Genomic DNA, 18,160 nt, shown 5'->3' on the forward strand with positions numbered 1-18,160 from the left:
TAAAATTTGGTGGTCTAGACCCTGAGAAAGAACATAGGCTACTTTTTATCCCGGAATTCCCACGGGACAACTTTTTAAGGCGAAGCGAAGCTCGCGGGAACAGCTATTACTGATAAACGGAAAACGGACATGAATACATTTCTCTTGTAAATTTCAACTTTTTCCGAGGGTAATAGCTCGAAAACGGTTAGGAATCAGAAAAAAACATATACTATAAAAGTTTTAGATAATTTTAAGAACTTAATTTCATTAGTTGAAAATATTTCTCTCGGATGCACCGTTTTCGAGATATAAGCTAAAAACCAGAAATTCGTACCTTTGTCCCCCCCTCCTCCCCCCCGCTCATCACCTAGGAGTCAGGACTTTTGGTATGTTAACAACCTAAGCCCCCTGAACAAGTTTCTGAAGGAATCGCTTAGTTACCTGCTCACGCACTCTACACCTCACTTTGACTCATTTATTGACTGGAGTCTGGACTATTAGAAAATTAGGTTCGTTCGTTTGGTGTCGACATTTTGTAAGTGGATTTTTTTCATTACTCCGTAGTATCCGTTTGATACTTATGTAACTTACAATAAGTCACTCCCATTGGTTCAGCTTATAAGCCAGTCACCAACTAGGTAGGTCTTACGGCAGTTACACTCATTAATTATGTTCCCTCATTGCTGTAAACCGTTGCGACTTATGATTTTTTAATTATCCCCTTTCCTTGGAGGCCCTTTTTACTAGCGGGTGGGTTTTTTACGAAAGTATACGAGTACCTACCTAAAAAGCTTGTTGTTAGGAAAGTCAAAGTCAAATATTTTTATTTATCGTTTTTTTTTTTTTATCTTTATTTATTTAATACATGTAAGATTACATAAAGTTAAAGTACAATAACCATGCGCTGAAACCACTAGATTTAAGTGCGACATGGTGAGATCGCTATATCGCTAAACAATATAAAAAAGTCTACATTTTTTAATTATTATTTTAAACCTGAATACGTATAAAAATAATATATTTTATGATAGGTACATTATTATGTTCTTTACAAGAAAAAAGTTAAGACAATGAGACACAAAAATGAGTACTTACCTAGGTACACACAATCAGAACTTGACTTTTACTAAGGCCTAAATTGATTTTACATGAAAAATTATTAGTTATATATATATATATTTATGTAGCTTACTTAGGTATATTACTTAATGTAACAGGAAAAATAATATGCTTTCAACACGGCTTTTCTCTTGGATACATTGTTTGTGAGGCTATCGACGGTTATCTTTGGTATCCTATTTAAAATACTGGGGAGCATGTATAAAATATAAAATTTTCTGATGAACGTCAATTTTTACAAACTAACTAGGAAATTTTTGCAATAAAATTTTAAGATACCTCTTACAAGTTTTAGACTGATGGTGATGGATGCATTATTTTATAAAGCAAGGTAGGCTAGTTTTAAACTTGGGGTTAGAGACTTAGGTATTATTAGATAGATATAGGTGTCGGAAATAAGGTTTTGTAAGTTACATGTCTGCTGTATGGCTCTGTAATTTCGTAGATTATAATATATTGAAAGCCGATTTCTTAAGAGGAGAGTATACCTTCGCGATTCTAGCGAAATAGGTATTTAGGAAAAGATTTTTTATCACTTGCGCTCTCATGCCCCGGGAACGGGTGCGATAGAGATGCACTGCAGCACGCGACTGACAATAGGTACTTTTCATAATGAAATTCTAGTTTCGGGAGAAAACGTTTTACACTAATTAAATATCAACCAATCTTTTAGATTTTGGTGTCAATCGCTTCAGCATAATATATTCTAGGTTTATAGGTTTCGCTTTTTTAAAAATAATAGATTATTATTGTTCAACCTACGGCTTGATTCAACACACAAAAATTACGGTATTTGAGGTCCCTGTAACTTTGATCCTATAAAAAAATTCAAAAAAAGAAAAAGCTATAAACCTAGTTACTCCTTGTGTCAATAACATACAAAAAAATCATGGAAATTTGATAATATTTAGAGGTAGTAAAACGTTTTCTCTTTTTGTATGGACGAGCAAGTGCTATACTCTCCTCTTAAAGTTTTATGAAAGATTTCCGAAAGATTTATGAAATGAGATAGTGTTGATAGTAAAGTATTGTATTGTATGTGGAGAGTTGGGTTTTTAAACATGTATTCAAATATAATTTAATAATTTTCATTTAGATAAGTACCTATTTGTTGTATCTTAAAAAATATACCTCCATTGTATTCATCTAGTACTAGAGATACATGTAAAACTCATAAGCAGTTAAGACCCCTTCAATTTCCGTCCGAGTTCAAAACTGAAAACTTCAATAACTGTCAGCCATTTCAGTTTTTTTCATGTCCTCATGTCTTCAAGATACCCGCATTATTGTATTATTTATTCATTGCACACTACTAGCTATGTCCCCGGGTTTTTAGGGTTCCGTAGTCTTTAAAGTTTGACAAGTAAACCTCAAAACTCGGTACAAAACTGCTAAACTGGCAGTGGGCTTGTCTTATCTACACATACAATACTTCATCTAGTACAGGTTTAATAGTTTATTGAAAACAACAAAAGTTTGTTGTATTCTACTGTCCTAATTTGGCCATAATTATAAAGAAGTAAAGAAATACAAATTGCAATATTATTGAGCAACATAGCATCTATCAATGATTTACAAGAGAGAGTGTTTAAAGTGAATATAAAGAAAACACACACTTATTTTCATACATACTTAGTTACTTACATTCTTTCATTTAAGTACTTTCATTCTGAACTATAAGATAAAATTTTACAAATTCAAAGTATTCGCCTCAAGCTTAGTTTTGATAATTTTATTTACAATTAGGTTAGGCTTCATTAGTTTAATGTTAATTTATATTTTTCATTCTTTCTATTTCCTATCAATGTGGTTGTCTGGAAGAGATTACTTAATAGTAATAATGCCGAAGTAATAATGCCGCCGATTGTGTTATTTATTTTCTTTTAATGTTTGTAATACTGTTTCTGTGGAATAAAGAGTATTTTATCTTTATCTTTAGTTATTTTCAATCTACGGAACCACACGACATTCTTAGCATCCCCAGTCTTACTTAAATAATGAATGAAGGCATTAAACCTTATGTCATGCCACTTAGGTACCAATATACATTGTGAAGTCAAATTATATGTTAAAAAACCTCGGTCATTAAGTGACATTTAACAAAATTTTATACTGAGCTAGGTAGATAGGTACTTACTTAGCATGGTCAGAATTGTTAAAATATTTAAAAGTTAGGGTTGTTTTAAGTTTTTTTAAATATTTCTGTGTGTCTGGCAGGTGTCTATGATAAGTTAGCTAAGGCACGGATAAACCAATTTTGGTATGTGCGTGTAATTATTTCGGCTCTAGGTACTCTACTGAAATACCTTGGCTGAAAGTACCAATTGAAGTTTTCTGATAGTTAATTCTTGGTAATGATTTATAATATTATTATGATATGAATTACACAACTATGGTACCTAATCATCCACTGCTGAACATAGGCCTCTCTTAGGTTAACGTCGGAAATGCCGATAAGTGGACCCACTTGTGTGAATTTCTATACAAAGATTACTGAATGCGATGCGTCCGTTGCGTACGATGCCGAAACCTGGACGCTTACCTTAATCGTTCACTGTTGAACATAGGCCTCTCTTAACGAGCATCACAAATTCACAACCCAACACATTCAATCATCTTATAAATCCAAATCGTCTGTCTAAATCTAAATCACGAAAATTACCCGAAAAAAAATCTAAAAGGGGAAAAATGTTTGTGATCAATTTAAAAATTCCCGAAAATGGTTGTCTGTAAGTAAATCAATCAAAGGGTTGGAAAGGCAATGATTATTTAAGACGAATGACTGAAGCGTTCAGGCTTCGATTCCAGGACGGCATCAATCAAATGTCCTCTATTTTTAACTCGACTAGTTAATTTCCTTTCTATCTTTTACTTACCTATTCGAAATACATTGAATGATCGTGTACCCGAAGTGTAGATACTTACATAATTACCTACATAATAATATATTCAATTCATATAACTATGAACGAAAATCTTAGGCAACTTTTATGATACTTAGATAATTCCGTACCTACTTATTCATTAAATATTTTTTTTACAAAATGGCAGATAACTTTACTGTATGTAAGGTACCTAGTACTTCTCTAAAGAGAGTTTAATAAAATTAAACCATAGAAGTACTAAATTAGTAACTTTATGGTTTAAAGTACTTACTTCCATAGTTTAAAGTAGTATGTGAAAGTAACAATCCGTTTTTCGTAAGTTTCGCACACGTTCTAAATAGAAGTCTTTCAAGTGGAGTTAAGTAGTATTCTTAAAAAAATTTACGCTATTTTCAACGCTGTCGGATTTTTGATCCATTGATTGATAATTTTGTCAGTGGCGTCACTAGAAGCAGAAGAATGCATGCGCTAGAAGCGAGAAAGTTATTACTTTGATTTCAATACCAAATACCATATGCATTCCACCCATTATATTTTACATTTTACGCAGCTGACATGACACCATAACTCACACGGCGCTTTTTATGTTTTTTTTTAAACTCGCGCCAACGCACAGACTTGCATTTACAAAGCACGTTGCAGCCAGCCAATCGCGTGATCGCGCGCCGCAGGCGAGTCACGAATCGACGGATTCCATGTTTGAAAATACATATTCCTAATGTTCTGTGGTTTTATTTTTTCTGTCTTTTTATATACGGCCGGTATTGGTATGTGGAGGTGTTTTGTAATGAGGTGGGAAGCAAGTTCAACCTACTTGTGTAGTTGCAACTCCTTGTGCGGTCAGTTGGCTGATTATAAAACCGCTGAAGTTTAATTTAAATTATAAATAACCTTTAAATAACAAATATATGTAATATTGCCTCGTATAATGACATAATGAATATATAGTTTGAATATTTTGAAATACCTTTGTAAATGTGAGTCATACTTAGTTACCTACAAATCGTATTTATCTCGTAGACATAACTAAAAATATCAATTGCATATAACATTAATCAATAGTAAAAAAACTCACTAATGGAATGTACGCAAACATTATTTACTCACTAATAAAAAAAAGAACTTACAATTTGCGGGTTGTATTTAAAAAAAAAAAACAAGATGGAGTCGGAGCGTCGCGTTTGACAGATGGAGATGCAAGTTATACAGGGTGTATTTTTAAAAGAAAAGAATTGAATATAACTTTAAATTTACAGACTAGGAACAATGTACAATAGGCGGACCTTCCGTAAAAGAAACAAAAGTAACATAAATTTGAATTAAGCAACTGTAGGTGTATTGTTTCAAATATGACTTTATAGAAACTTCTTAAATACATACAAAAAATCTTAGCTAATATACAAAACAAATAACTTAATGTCACCAATATTTCGTAAAAGTAATAGTAATAGGTATAATATTTACATTGTACAATGTCAATGTTCGTAGCAAGTTTTGCTACGATATTTTCTATTCGTAGCGGTCGCGCGTTGAACTCTTTTCTATGAATAATCATCTTCATAATTTCTTTGTGATCTAGTTATTAAGCTAAGCTAAAGTTACCTAAAAGTATCTAAAAAAACTTAAGAATCTTAAATACGTATTCAAAATTACCTCACTGAAGCAACAACTTTATATCTACCTATAACTATTATTCTGAGACTTTCTGCCGTTAATGAATTTATAATTAAATCAAATATACGAAAAGATAAAATTTTACAAATTCAAAGTATTCACCTCAAGCTTTGTCTAACTAGTCAAAGATGCCGCCTCGTATCGTTCCTGGCTCGAAAGTGCCCAACAAGCCAGCCGCATTACCGCGCTGTATCGCCAACGAAATGCGCTGAACCAGGAACGACCCAGAGCGAGCATCATGACCTTTTTCCTTCAGGCGCTTGCCAAGCTCTCTGATGAAGCATAAAGCCTCAGTTCCCCAGGAACCTGCTGCTTCGACAGCAAAGGGCAGAAAGCTGTAAGAGGCTTTCAAATTAGAATACTTTAAATGCTTTGCCCCTGCAGCTGTCTCGGCAGCAGCTCCTCCAGCACGAATTGTGTTGCCGAGATGAGCGGCGGCATAGGTACTTACACATGTGGCGTCCCAAACCAGACATTGGCCCCTCTTCCAAGGAATTAGTGTGAGGCCTTCAGGGCGCTTCCCGTCGGTCCGAAACAAACCAGGAGGTTCAAGGACGCACGGAATATTAGCTGACACATAAATTTGTAAAATTTTATCTTTTAGTTCAGTTTTAATAATTTTATTTACAATTAGGTAAGGCTTCAATATACGAAAATATTTAATTCCTCCCCATTTTTAAATTGTAAATAGTTTCGTTTCTATAGACGTTATAAACGAAAACATTTTCATTATTAGTAATACATAGGTTTCGTTACTAAATATACGTAACACAAAAACAAAAACTGAAACGCGACCACCCTGTATACGAATGACGTGAGCACGTACGCACGGCCGACGCAAGCCCATACTTAGCCGTGTACATGGTGTCTAATTAAAACAATTATTGTATTATTCCTCGCCTCGCAACCGCGGCGGGTTATGCTTTGTCTTATGTCTGTGTGTCTGTTGGGGTGACTGGCGGAAGTGGTAACGTTGGTAAAGAATATTATGTACTAGATATAGTACTTTTAAGCGCTGACAGAAAAAGAGGGGTGTTATAAGTTAAACGTAGCAGTGTATCTGTCTGTGGTAGTGTAGCTCCCAAACTACTGAACCGATTTTGGTTTGGTTTTTTAAGGTCATAGGTAATGTTACATCGAGTGTTCTTAGCAAAGTTTCATGAAAATCGGTTCAGATTTTGAAAAAGTCTTTCATTCTTTAGTATTTCTTCTTCTTCATTCCCGCTACTCCTCCGAGCAGTCTGGGACTGAAAAAGGCGCTACCATCCTTCTCTGTCGGTGGCCAGCAAGTTGAGCTCTGGCCACGACTTCTATTTCTCTTGGGCCTCGCTGGTTATGGACCGTTTCAAGGTATAAAATAAATAAATGTTTTTTAAATATTTGGGTCATCTCTCTCACACACGGCCATCCGACCCCAAGCTAGGCAGAGCCTGTGTTATGGGTATCGGGCAGCTGATATATCTACACAAATACATAGATAGATACATATTAAATATAAATATCAACACCCAAGACCCGGTACAAATATCTGTCTTTAAACAAATATCTGCCCCAGCCGGGAATCGAACCCGGGACCTTCGGCATAGCAGTCAGGGCCACTAACCACTACGCCATTCGACCGTCAAATGACCATCCTGGAGTTTCCATCATGGGTATTTCGTATCATATTCTCTTTCAGACTTCAAGCATATTTTCGCAAACTAATTTACCACAGCAGCTTCTATGCTACAAGGTAGCAATCTTGAAAAATATTCCCACGAATCGAAATGGCAGTTAGAACTTCAAAACTAAATCTGTACACATTCGGTAGTGACCACGCCTAACTACGAAGTTAGTAATTATAGGCGTTTGAGATTTAGAACACAGCCTTAGTAACAGACTAATGGATATTTGGAGAAGTGACATAGAATGTTGAAAGAGTCCTCGAAACCACTGGAGTCCGATAGCCGCGGCGCTTTTTTCAACGTAGTATTGGTTTACTCTTTATAGAACTAAGTTAAGTAGCTAAGTTTATTTTATGTGTGTGTACAAATAAAAAATATTCTATCTATCTATCTAAATATCTAGTATGATACACTCGCAAGCAATGAAAAAATTTGAGACGTATCACCAAAATTACTGCTGAACAGAAAAGTCTAGCCTAATGATGCCGTCTGCAATATTGAAGTAATTTAACAGCGCATCAGAATATTACCAACTTAAAATGTAAATTATTGTGTTCGAGTTTTTAATTAAGGCCCTGTTTCACAATGTCTGGTTAGTAACTACCTGTGAGATAAAATAAACTCTCTGTTATTGTTTTTACAGTGACAGCATGTTTTTTACCTCACAGGTAGCCACAAAACAGACATTGTGAAACAGGGCCTAAATGTTTTTAAAAAATATGGGTCATTTTTGTGTCGGCAATTTGTAAGAGGAACTTTTTCATTGCTAGCGAGTGTAAGTATTAATTTTTAAAGCTGGTAGCAAGTTTATATCTCAAGACACTTCTCCCTAATACTGTTCAAAAGGTAGCTATACATTTTGGTTACTGTTCTGGTCCTGCCTCAGGGTATGATGATGATCAGACCATCTCTTGAGCTTCCGGTGCGAGTCATTCATCAGTCACCAGGCTGATTATGAGTTTGAGGTTATCAAGTAGGTAGGTACTTAGTTGTCTTTGATTATACGGTTCTAGTTAAAGTAGTTAAGTTTGTATTGTAGGCTTATTTTCTTAGTAACATGTTTATTTATTGCAAAATTGACTGTCTGATAAGTATAAGTAAGTATCTTTATGTTAGCTCTAATCAGGATACTTACATTATTTAAACAGGTACTTAAACCGAGACTGAAATTTAGTTATGATTTTAAACCGGTATTAGTCCAAAGATTTCATACATATCTGTAGTCTAACCCCCAAAGCCCCCAAATTCAGAGACCGTATTTTAAGTTTAGAGAACGTTTATATACAAACTAGCTGTTCCCGCGCGCTTCGCTTCGCCTTAAAAAGTTTTCCCGTGGGAATTCCGGGATAAAAAGTAGCCTATGTTCTTTCCCAGGGTCTAGACCGTATGTATACCAAATTTCATTTAAATCCGTTCAGTAGTTTTGGCGTGAAAGAGTAACAGACAGACAGACAGACAGACAGACACAGTTACTTTCGCATTTATAATATTAGTTAGGATGAATTCGAAACTCCTAGACTTGTGACAGTCAAAAAGACAAAATTAGTACCTACCTATATCACAACTTTAATTTGTAAACCTATATTAAAGTGACAAAAAGCTCTATGAATTTTTGAGAAAGCCTATCTAGTCTTTTCTAAATCAGAAATAACTTTAAGTCTTCGCTTAATTTTGGTAAGGAATCTACTTGGATTCAAACCCAAGCCCCCTTATTATAAAACGTAGACAAAATATGTTTCTGGTTTAAATAAACCCGAAATTAGACAACTGGTTTGTATGAAAGCTCTGGACTATGACGGTTCTAAACCAGTACTATCTTTAGTCTATGTTTTATACTAAGGGAGAACGAGTCGAAAGCGCAAAGTGTAAACCTATGATCCACCATAGCTCTTAAAACTAAAAGAATTTACCTTAAAGCCAAACAACGGTATAAATACGAAGCTCTGTAATTAAATATAATATAATAATATAATATATAATAAATAATAATACGCACTCACGCCTTGTACTACTGTACTCCCTTGCGGGGTAGGCAGAGGTGCATTACTGCACCCACTTTTCGCCAGAGTGTATGTTAGTCCCAATGTAATAGGGGGCGGGCCTATTGCCATTTTACGAGCACATCCAAGACCCGAGAACAAATATCTGTGTTTAAACAAATATCTGCCCCAGCCAGGAATCGAACCCGGGACCATCGGCTCAGTAGTCAGGGTCACTAACCACTACGCCATTCGGTCGTCTGTAATTAAATACTATTTGTATAATTAATTATACTAATAAAACCATAGCAACTGTGTACGGTACGGTTCTCTATGTTTTTGTACTGTTTTTGTTTTAGACCTATGGCTACTGTTGTTTCATACTCATAGATTAACGATATACAGAGTGTTGCTAAAAGGGTATACTAAGCCGAAAAAATTTAGCCTGTTAAATGTACTTCAATGTTGCAGAAGGCGTCATTAAGCTAGCCTTTTCTATTTAGGAGTAATTTGGTGCTTTTCTCAGTGGAACCTTTTCATTGCCCGTGAGTGTATTTTGAATTAGTTCGGTTAGAAGTTTTGTGACTTTATTCATAGGCACAACGGTTGTCGTTAGGTTGAACATAAAACGGTTTCACAGTAAATACAATGTGGATAGTTTTTAGGGTTCCGTAGCCAAAATGGCAAAAACGGAACCCTTATAGTTTCGTCATGTCCGTCTGTCCGTCTGTCCGTCTGTCACAGCCGATTTACTCGGAAACTATAAGTACTACAGTGATGAAATTTGATGGGAATATGTGTTGTATGAACCGCTACAAAAATATGACACTAAATAGTAAAAAAAAGAATTGGGGGTGGGGCCCCCCATACATGTAACTGAGGGATGAAATTTTTTTTTTCGATGTACATACCCGTGTGGGGTATCAATGGAAAGGTCTTTTAAAATGATATAAAGTTTTCTAAAAAACATTTTTCTTAAAGTGAACGGTTTTTGAGATATCAGCTCTCAAAGTCGTAAAAAGTATGTCCCCCCCCCTCTATTTTTATAACTACGGGGTATAAAATTCTAAAAAAAATAGAGGTGATGCATGCTAATTAACTCTTTCAACGATTTTTGGTTTGATCAAAGTATCTCTTATAGTTTTTGAGATAGGTTGATTTAAGCTACGGAACCCTTTGTGCGCGAGCCCGACTCGCACTTGGCCGGTTTTTTGCTTTGTTTTTGTATGTGACACACCATGTTGTTCACCTAAGTATAAAATTCATGTATTGTTAATCTAAGTATAAAATGATGACCTGTTGCTGACTATTATCCGACCCATCACGTCCCCACTGCTGAGGAACGGGTCTCCTTCCATTGAAGGAAGGGTTTATGCCTAGTCCACCACTGGCCTAGTGCGGGTTGGTGGCCTAGTGCGGGTTGGTGGCCTAGTGCGGGTTGGTGGCCTAGTGCGGGTTGGTGCTATATGGTGTATTGCTGACTATAGTCAGCTATATATTTCGATATATCTCACTCCTCTCGTAAGCCTCATATATTTTAACTACAGTTCGTAAGTACACTCGTTAGCAATGATAAGGTTTCAGTAAGAAAAGCACCAAATACTACCAATCTTTCTTTCAAATACTACACTACACTAAACGGAAAAAAAATGCTTAGTGACGGCTTAACAGCACATCAGAACTTCACCAAGTACCTACTAAAAATTAAAATATGGTGTTAAAATTTTAAATAACTGTAAAAAAATATTAGAGCTATTTGGTATCGGCATTTTCTTTGTTTAAGTACATAGTTACCAAGAAAATGGCAAATTCGTTATTTTATCACTTACCACAAAGTAACAATTTGTAAACTACATATTATATTAATTGTACACACATTTTAAGCGGCGCTATAAAAGTTCTAAGCAAATAAAACGAAAAGGCTATTATCCGTCCATTCATCAAAACGTTTAAATGCTAAGTAAGATTCGCGGATATATAATTGCTGGTAGGATTTTTCACAAAACTTCTAAAATATACACTTTAAAACATTTTGATTTAGACTGAACTGTAGGGTGACCATACTCGGTCAAATCAAATTAAAATAAAAGTGTTTATGGCCTAGGTACTTTACATTTTGGGTAACTGCTGGCTCCCAAATTAGGACACCCTGTGCCACAGGACGTCACTCTCTAACTGCCGGTTTCTATAACCTATCTATCTATAACTGGTAGTTACTTACATACGATTTTGACAGATAGTTACTTTTGATTATGTCAAAATCGTATGAAAGTAACTACCAGTACCCGTATCACGAAAATTCGAGCTAACGAATAGAATCGAATGCGAGTGCGACTATTGTCAACTTGACAGCACTTTCGAACACTTTTTACCTTTCGAATGAGTTTCGAAAAGAATGACCACAGAGTACATAATATTATTCTGACAATGACCTATGGAATGATAGCTGTCAAACTTTCGCAAATCTGTACACCGCCATTTTGTTGTTGACAGGTTGACAGCACTTTCGAATAGACTATCGAATAGAATGTGCTGCGTTTTTTCCGGATCGCTCTACAGTTATGGATAGATAGAGATATAGAAACTGGCAGTAAATCGACGAATCAACGAGAAATAATTGTCATGCTGCATATTTGTTGCTTGAGCTTCGGAGCGCTGCGCTAACCACGCCTCTTTCTTGTTGTAATATGCGTGCCGACTGCGTGACAATTCTCGTTCGTTCGTTCTTTAATTTAGACTATTTAGAGAGGGACCCCCGCAGTAGCCAGGCATATTTCGTATATACTACCTCTGCCCGTCTAGTACAGGTTTGGTAGTTCGTCGAAAACTATTAAAGTTTCATTTTTCTGACTTACAAAGTGGCGCTTCTAGCGGAAACTATCATGAAACTTTTGACAGATCTATAATTATTAATTTTGTTTTTTGTGGCTCTCTGACTGTGTGTGACTAACACTGTCAATTCCGCCAATAACATGTGTTGGAGATTGCACGGTATTTTATTTAGCCTTGTTTACTGATTGAATGATGTATTTCAGCCAGAGAATGAATAGTCTGAGGCAAGACAACACAAACAAAAGTTAGAAGGTTAATGTTAGTATAACGATCACAGGTATTTACATTATTAATTTCGGAGTTAAACTGTAATGTTGTTAGTTTTAAGAAGAGTTGCTAAAGACAGATAATGTATGCAGGTGACATAAGAAAACCAAAACTTTTTTCGTTTACATAAATTGCAAAACTCGTACTAGAGGCCCTGCTGGTCTTCTTAGTACCTAACTGTCACCCTATAACAACCACTTGTATACAGAGCACACACACACACACACTCGTGGGAACTCTTGAATCGAACCCCTGTAATCAACCAATCAGAACACCGCAATTACAGACGGACAGACGCACACCACATACGTATACGTACCCTCTTTCGCATAGTTAATTATAACGTTAGTTTTGTATAACGTACGCTGGCTTTGCTTTGCTGAACTAGAAATTCAAGTGAAAATAAGTTTGAAAATAATATTTGTAGGACTGAAAAATCGCGCTGAAAAAAGACTGAAATGAGGAAATGATTTCATAGCTTTTCATAGTTTTTTATAATGTTAAACCATTTTATACCACCCCGATTATGATACACGTATTTTGACTATCTCTGTAAAACTGTTTATACAGGGTGTTTTCTTTCTTTCTTTCTTTGTTGCAAAAAGGGTAGTAAAAAGTCACGTGACCAACAAAGTTTCTATGGAAAAGGAAATATATGTTTCGTGAATTTTCAAAACTCGTAAAACAAAAGTTGTTCAGGATGACCCTCTGAGTCACCCCCTTCGGCTTAGCATACCCTTTTTGCAACACCCTGTAGTAAGTAGAATAATACACTCGCGTGCATTGAATAAGTTCCCTAAGTTCAAAAATCATGATCAGTTCGGTACATAATACATAGTATTACATAGATAAGGCTTACTTACCTAAGTGAAAAACTCATCATAAGTTTTCCAGTCATCGACCTAACTGTGTTCTCTGTTGTAAGTTCTGTTAAGATATATTATTATTATACAGGATTAATTAGGTATATGTGGGGACATCTCACACACTGCCCGACCCCAAGCTAGGCAGAGCCTGTAAAATGGGTACCTGACAGCTGATATATCTACACAGATACATAGGTAGATACATATCAACACCCAAGTCCCGTGTGCAAATATCTGTATTTAAACAAATATCTGCCTCGGCTGGGGATCAAAAGCGGGATAAAGCAGTCAGGATAACAAACCACTACACCATTCGGTCGTCATGTCGATGTTATGGTCATGTTCTCTACCTAAAATAATGTAACCTCAAGGGCAAACTTACATCCTCTTCGCCGTACCTCAGAACAATAACTTACGCGGCTCAGCAACGCACATAAATCCAACTGTTATTTTATTCCATCACCATGGGATACCTTCACCATTCGTTGTTATCACGATAAATCATTTGTCTACACCGGAGAGGGCCCGGGTTCGAATCCCGACGTAATCACCAGCCTCGGGCCTGGAATTAGCCTCAATTAAGTGTGCATTTCAAGAAAAATCCGAGCTTTCTTATTTTGTATTGTCTATGGTATTGTTTTTTTTTTAATTTCTAATGGCCGTGTTGTTTTATGCGTTTTTTTTGGATTCTGCGTCTGTGCTGAAAAGAAAATACGCTTTTTAGGTACGTTTAAAATGTAACTATCTTACCTTCTCAGATACAAACATACAGATAGACAGTAATTGTTGAAAACGCAAGTGAAACAACATACTAGATGCTATCGAGCGCGTTTCATTGTGGTTCACTACCAATTTACACTTAGCGTAATGACGTGGGTGCTGCCACGTAGACTGAGAACTTGGAAAATAAATATATATGTGGGGACATCTCACACACGGCCATCCGACCCCAAGCTAGGCAAAACCTGTGTTATGGGTGTCGGACAGCTGATATATCTACACAAATACATAGATATATAGATACTAAATATAAATATCAACACCCAAGACCCGAGTACAAATATCTGTCTTTAAACAAATATCTACCCCAGCCGGGAATCGAACCCGGGACCTTCGGCATAGCAGTCAGGGCCACTAACCACTACGCCATTCGGTCGTCAAATGAAATGAAAATGTTTTCCAAATAAACCTTACACTTACTTACTTTGCTAAGTATAGGACGATGCAGGTGATATAGGATAAAGGGTCCCTGCTGAAAATCAGCGCTGTACATTTCTGTACGTGTAGCATATGCTGAGCTCGGGGCCTTTTTGGCGCTGCACTGGTGCACCACCAACACAGACTGGCCAGCTATTATATGTCGGATTTCTTTTAATATTTTATTTATTTAGTGTGTATTTTTTTTTCTTCTGTTTAATTGAATTTTTTGTGTTTGTGATGTGAACTTCAGTTCAGTTCAGTGACCATAGCTCCAATTTATTACTCAACGGAGTAAACACTCGCTCCCATACTATATGATAATGTTTTTTTATTTATTTAATTGCCTACAAAAGTTTACAATATGTTTTTCGCTAAACCTAGTCATTTCGAAACTTAGTTAAAGTTAAACACATTTTTAAACACTTAAACACTTGTTACAGTTTGTACGACCGTGCTGAAATGATTGGCCAGTTAATGGTAGCTATTCTGAAATTCTAATTTTAACGCTTTCAAACTATAGGTACCTAAATTTTGCTAGCAAAAAAAATACATTTAAAGAAAAACTTATACTATAGAGTCGAATTTAAATTTAAAAAAAAAAGTTTTGACAGTAGAATTTTCTATTTTCTTTCCACTTCTTCTTTCTTTCAGATAAGTCACCTGAAATGGTTTCTTTCATGCGCCCAGAAATTAATGAAGTCCGCAGTTATTGCTGTTTTAAATTGTAATTGAAAACAATTCAAAACTTCAAGACCTAATAAATCAGACGCAATTCGTTTGTTTACTAGTAAAGTGAGTGTAATCTGTAAATAAGTAGGCTTATAAATGTAATTAATTGATCACAATGATTCCGTCGGATAGTTAAAGAAAATAAGCATAGATAGATAGATAGAATACACTTTATTTGTACACCAATAAAGAATAATAATATTAACAAGTTGCAACTTAATTAGGGTGCAAAAGGCGGTCTTATCACTAAAAGCGACAAGCACAGATCTCTGCCAGTCAACCTTTGGATGGAGGGAATAAGAGATTAAGATTGGGTGTAGTGTACATGTTAAAAGGAAATGTAGATTCATTAATAAATCCCCTGTTACTAGTGTTAGAGTTTAAGTTACTTTTATTTTTAATATAATTAAGTATATAATGTTATCTATTATTTGTATTTTTAAAATGTATTGTGTTTAGTTTATAATATGGGCCACTGATGCCTGAAATAAAGGTTTATTATTATTATTATTGATATACATAGATACATACATAGATTATGACTAGATTAGATAGGTACATTATGACTTTTGACAAGTAATTCAAATATTCTACGTCAAAAAAATAAACGATTTCATTTCATTTCATTCATAGATGCATACTTATTAGGTACTTGCTATAGTACAGTCAAGGGCAGAAAGACCTGACCCCTCTCAGAAACATTGTTACTATGAGAGGGGGGTCAGGTTTCTCTGCACCTTACCGTACCTATACCTACTAGTCATAAGTAAGACGTGGTGTAATTTCTCCTCAGTTCATTCGAAAGGCAAAATTCAGGGTTCAAATCCAGCCATACAATGTACCAATGAAACCTATTTAACCCTTGTCTGTATACCAAATTTCATTCAAATCCGTTCAGTAGTTTTGGCGTTAAAGAGTAACAGACAGACAGACAGACAGACAGACAGACAGACAGACACAGTTACTTTCGCATTTATAATATTAGTTAGGATTAGTTAGGATTAGGATTAGGATTAAAATAAGTACTTTATTGTTTTTATTGATTACGGAATTTAAGTACTCTCATAATTACCTCGTGCTCTTATGGTGAAGGAAATCATCGTTAAGAAACCTGCTTTGGCCATTCTAATATTATGGCGATACGGCTCATGACTTATTAGTTCATGTATTAGATATATGTATTGTATATGTATGTAACTTATTGGTATATATTTATTATACATGTATTATATACAAGTACCTAAGTATATTCTAGTGTTTATAGGTATTTTAACAAACCTTTCCTCTCAGTCTTTCGCACTACCCATAACTTTCTCCACAACACCCAAGGTTAGCTGGAAGAGAATGCTGTTAGCATTAAGTTCGCCTATGTACATATTTATTACTGTGCAATAAAGTATTTTAATAATAATAATAGTTCAAAGGTATAGCGAAAAGCGGGTGACTCACCTTTGACTTACAAATCACCTTTAATGTGATTTATTTAGGTACTATTGTACAGTGGCCTGCCCACAACTATGACCCTTCTTAGCGCGACATTCCTTATAAAAGAAAGAAAGAAAAAGATTTTTATTTGACTCCATAATCAGAAAAATAAAAATAAACAAAAACTAATAATACTTGGAAACAAAAAGAAATGAGAAGTTATCATGTTCCTTGCAGCCCACTGTACCTAAATAAAAACAACCTCTGTCTGTCTGAAATGGATTGCGTGACTGAAAAACATACAGACTGAAGAAACCAAAGCCTCAAAGGGGAGCCTAGAATTCCAAAGAAATGTCTATGTCGCAGGCATACTTCACTGAATGACGTTCAGTCAAGACGCGCCATTCAATGAACGCGCTACTGATTCAACCAAAAAGGAGATTCAAAGATGCCTGCGACATCTACAAAACGTAATAATGTCTACAGACGTTCTTCCCCTAAGACATAAAGTTCTTCCCCTTTAACCGAACGGAGAGTAGTTTGTAAAAATTGATGTTCATCAGAAAAAAATATACAGAGTGTTGCAAAAAGGGTATACTAAGCCGAAACCTACATGTGCAGCATGGTATATCTAAGCCCGAACTGAAATCAGAATTTCAAAATTCGCGAAAAAAAAAAAACATTCTCCATAGTAAAAAGTCACGTGACCAAAGTTTCTAACCAAATTACTCCATCCGCAATATTGGAGTTCATTTAACAGCGTATCAGAATATTACCAACTACTTAAACAACTACGTAAATATCTTGATGAACTTCTTAGTAAAATGTTTAAAAGTAAATTTAAAAAAAAAATAATGGGTGTGTTGCATTAGGTGTCGACATTTTGTTAGTGCAACTTTTTAATTGCCCGCGAGAGTCTATGATATTTAGATAAATAATAAAATGATAAGTAAATACTTATTTTTTATCTTCGCACCTACATCTTTGATTATACATTTTACCTTTTTGTTGCTCTTGATTAAATCTTTATAATACATCTACTCACCAGTAGATGGCGTTAGTATATTCCAACTTCCAACAGACTCAAACTTTATTTGAAAGAAACTATTCTCAGTACAATCGAGTACTATCCATTGAATGTTAGATATTTATTAATAAGCTAACTATGTATTTATATAAGCATTAAGTAGGGATGTTATCTCAATTGTTTTCTCAACGTCTGTCTGTAAAGCCGTTTAAATTAGGAAGTTATTCTGTATCTTTTCTCTGTCAATAAAATTGTTTTATAATTTTATTTATGTCATCAGAATCTTTAGCGCAAAAAAACTTATCCATTTGAAAATATACAAACCTTATGTTAGTAGGTATTAAAAAACAATAACTTTCATTCCAGTGGAACAGTGTTTTTCATTGTTTCCATTATAGTCTATGTATCTATGGAGATATCCTGAAAATTATTAAGTACCTATATTACCGAGAAGAAGATAGAGAAAAAGTAGTAGAAACATGTCCTATCAAATGTATTTTTTAACTACTAC

Source organism: Plutella xylostella, chromosome 2 (assembly GCF_932276165.1).
Source record: "Plutella xylostella chromosome 2, ilPluXylo3.1, whole genome shotgun sequence".
In the NCBI taxonomy this organism is placed as follows: domain Eukaryota; kingdom Metazoa; phylum Arthropoda; class Insecta; order Lepidoptera; family Plutellidae; genus Plutella; species Plutella xylostella.